This window comes from Belonocnema kinseyi, chromosome 8 (assembly GCF_010883055.1).
Source record: "Belonocnema kinseyi isolate 2016_QV_RU_SX_M_011 chromosome 8, B_treatae_v1, whole genome shotgun sequence".
NCBI classification, from domain to species: Eukaryota; Metazoa; Arthropoda; class Insecta; order Hymenoptera; family Cynipidae; genus Belonocnema; species Belonocnema kinseyi.
This window is the reverse complement of record NC_046664.1, coordinates 62,595,240-62,599,434: the sequence shown is the minus strand read 5'-3', so window position 1 is coordinate 62,599,434 and position 4,195 is coordinate 62,595,240. Positions and strand designations below refer to the sequence as shown.

The 4,195-nt window shown below is 26.7% G+C and overlaps 1 protein-coding gene across 1 annotated transcript in view; it reads right to left on the bottom strand.

The window, feature by feature from the left end:
* The window catches only part of LOC117177764 (protoheme IX farnesyltransferase, mitochondrial), a 21,614-nt gene that overhangs the window by 10,333 nt on the left and 7,086 nt on the right, over nt 1-4,195 (bottom strand). The window lies entirely within an intron of this gene.

The window sequence follows — 4,195 nt, the reverse complement described above, 5'->3', positions numbered from 1 at the left end:
GTTCAATATATTAAATATTTAATATTAACATTGCAAACAAACCAATTCGCACCAGTGTACCGTTTACGTATGCTCGGTTGGAGTGTACCGTTTGAGGGTTAAATTACGAAACGGATTATAGTCCCACCCTAAGATCCCCCTCCTCCCTATAAAAAACCGAAACAAAATACCCCCCCCCTCAATGTAAGTAATTTTTAATTTACAGAAGTGCTTTGCTAGTTATTGCTAGTAGAATTAGGCAGGGTGTCCGAGAACTTTATTTTGAAAGTTCCCTGATATTTCCTTCACTAATTTTTTATTTTTCTTGATCACTAACATTCTAATACCAGCATTTTAACCTTGCAATACTTTTAAAATATAATCTTTTATATAGACTAATAAAACAGTATTTCCAGATACAAATTAAAAAATTTCAAATTTCTTAATTTATTTTAAACAAAAAAAAGTCTTTTCTACTATAAAATATGGCTTTTTAATAAAAACCTTGAATTTTCAACAAAATAATTACATTTTTAACATAATAGTTGAATTTTCAACCTAAAAAGATAAATACTTAACAAAAGTATGCCATAGTTTATATTTCAATCCAAAAAGATGAAATTTATACAAAATAAAAAGAAGACAGCATTTTAAAACCAGAGACGAATTTTCAACAAAAAAGATTTTATACTCAAGAATGAAATAATGGTTTATATAAATTGTTGAAACATCAAGCCAAAAGATCATTTTTTTCTCTACAAAAATGGAATTTTCATACAAAAATACGACTTTTCAGAAGAAAATTAATTTTTCACAGAACTGATGTATTTTTACCCACCAAAAATAAAATTTCAAACCAAGGAAATTATTTTTTTTTTACTAAAAAAGGAGAATTTTCAACTAAAAAAGACCAATCTTAAGAAAATGGAAAAGTTACATTATCAGTTAAGGAAATTAATTTTGAACCAAAAAAATAATTTTTCACTAAACAGTTGATTTTTCAACCAAAGAGATGAATTTCCAAATAAAAATATAAATATTTAAAAAATTATTTCTTAACAAAATGATTCAACCAGATTTTTCAAACAAACTAGTTGAACATTTAAGCAAAGAAGAATATTTTTTTACTAAAAGGTGCATTTTCATTTTTAAAAAAATGAAATGTCTACTAAAAGAGATAAATTTTCAAAAAAAAGTTGAATTTTCTGTTAAAAAAGATTTCAGTTGACTTTTCACGATCAGAATATAATTTTTTAAGCAACAAATAAGTTTCTACGAAAAAATGGATTTTTTCAACCCAAAAAGACAATTTTTTAACCAAAAAGGATGACTTTTAAAAAAATGTGTTTAATTCTCTAGCAAATAATTGCATTTATATCCAAAAAGATGAAATTGCTCTTAAAACATATAAATTTTTAATTTTAAAAAGAAACAAAATTTGTTTAAAAAATAGTTAAATTTTCATCCAGAAAATATTTCATTTGATATTTCATGATCAGAAATTGAACTTTTTAACAAAAAATAAGTTTCGATGAAAAAAATTGTATTTTCATTCCAAAAAGGAATAATTTTTTATCAAAATACTCGAACTCTTATCAAACAGCTTAATTTTTATCCGAGAAAGATGAAATTTGTACTAAAACAGATGAATTGTATAATAAAATTTCAATTCGAAATTTATTACATTTTCAACAAAAGAATCGAATTTTCAGCCCAAAAAAAAGAACTTTAAGCACTAAAAAATTATTTTTTAAACCAAAGCTATCATTTACAACCAAATTGTTCAATTTCCCAGCCAAAAAAACGAATTTTCCAAAAACAGTTGAATTTTCAACAAAAAAGTTAAATTTTAACTAAGAAAAATTTAATTTCAGCCAAGAACTATAAAAAAAAGAATATTCTGCAAAAATACGCATTTTGAACTAGTTGAGTTAAACGATAAAAGGAGTCTTCAACTAAATAGTTGAATCCTCAAACAAATAGATGAAGTTCCAATTAAGAAAGATGCATTTAAAACAAAATAGTCGAATTTTCAACTAAATTTGTTTTTAATCAAACGTGGTATAGTCCAATTTTCAGTTTAAAAATTATTTTTCAAACGAAAAAAAACGAATATTCAATCAGTAAAATTCAACCAAAAAAGACGAATTTTAAACCAAAAAGATGAATTTTCAAGAAACAAGATAAATTCTCTGATAACAAAGAAGAATTTTCAACCAAATAGTTAATTTGTACACTTATAAAGGGTACATTTTCAACCAAAACTTGAATAGTTAAATCTTCATATAGAAAAAATAATTTAAAAAAAACAACTAATTATCCAAAAAACAGTTAAACTTTCAACCAAAAATATGATTTTTACACAAAAGAGACAATTTTATATCTAAGATTTCAATTATCATTAAAATAGTTGCTTTTTAACCAAATAGTTGAGATTTTTAACGAAAAATATGAACCTTTAACAAAAAAGTTAATTATCAATTAAATAGTTTAATTTTCTACCAAATGGTGGAATTTTTAACCGAAAAAGGCGAATTTTCTACAAAACAGTTAAATTTTTAACTCTAAAATATAAATCTTCAAATAACGTGATGAATTTTAAGAAAAAAATAGTTTAACTTCAAACCAAGTAGTTGATTTTTCAACCAAAAAAGATTGAGTCTTAACAAAACATGCTCTAGTTGATACTTTAACCAAGGAAGAATTTAATTTTACATAAAAAACGATTCAATTCAACCAAAAAAAAAAAACGAATTTAAAAAATAATAATTGGCTTCTCAACCAAAAAAGATTAATTTACAACCAAACTATTGCATTTTTAAACAAAAATGATGAAGTTCCAACCAAGATTAGTTTTTCACCACAAAGGACTAATTTTTAAACAAACAGTTGAGTTTGTAACTACAAAAGACTAATTTGAAATAAAAAAAGATCAATTTTCAAAAAAAAATGGAATACTCACATTTTCAGTTAAAAGAATTAATTTTTCATACAAAGTCGAATTAAAAAAAAAGTTAAATTTTCAAACAACGAGAAATGATATTTCAACCAAATTGATAACGTTTCTTTATAGACGGCTGCAAAGAAGTGGGTTTCATTCTAACTTGAAACAAATTCTTTCAAAAAAGTACCCTGGCAGCGTCAGGCCTCGACTACGCCATTCCTTATCATTTGAAATATATTCTGCGCGACGGTATTTCGAACAAAGCTCCACAAACATTTCAATGCTTGCTTTACACTCAACTCCCGATATAAGACCCCCCAATAGGGTTGTTTCCAAAGTCAGATATCATTTTTCCAATAAATGGATCTCATAGTATATAAAATTATAATTATAAAAATGTTCATAAAATATTTTTTTACATAATATTTACTATTTTTAATTTAATGTTGAAATATGAATTTTTTATCACGATGTCGTTTGGAGGACCCCTTTGACGTCAAAGAGGTCGGATTTTCCAACAATCACAGCTTACGTGTCAGTGATTATCAAATATATTTTCTGTGCCGATGTTTTGTTTTGGTTATCTGCAAATCGAAAAAAGAAGTCGCAAAATATTGTTTAACAAAATTTCAAAGGAGCGTTTCGTAAAAACCAATGGAGAAAATCGACTGAAAAAATATATATTTATGGTATGTATAAAGAATTCATTGAAAAGGCACTTAAATGTAATATTTACTGAACAATGTGTAAATATGTACGATTTTAAAATGTGTTAATAATTGCACTTACTGTTTTCCTTCAACATACTATTGATTCTTAAACCAAATATCACAACAGGATACATTTTTTGTCACATAATCTTTAGAAAATAAAGCTGTCAAAGGGAGGGGAGTTGGCGAGAAAGTGTTTGATGGAGGTAGAAGAGAGGAGAGGGAGGGCGATCGAATTAACGAGGTGGGAAGAAGAAAGGAGGGAGTTCTTTAATGATAGAGAAATAGAAGACGGGACTGGAGTAAAATATGAAGAATTGGAAAAAAGGGAGAGGGAAAGACAATTAACAGAAAGATGGGGGGGCGATTGAGGAATCAAAATACAATAAATGGTATAAGATGATAAAAAAGGAAGGGCTGCTAAAGTATTTAAAAAAGGGATGGGGAGAGAGAAGGTGGGCCAGAATAGCAAAATTTAGACTGGGAAACGAGGTAAGGGAGGGGATGTACTGGGAAAAAGAAGAGAACAGAATGTGTAGAATATGTGAATGGGAGGAGGAAA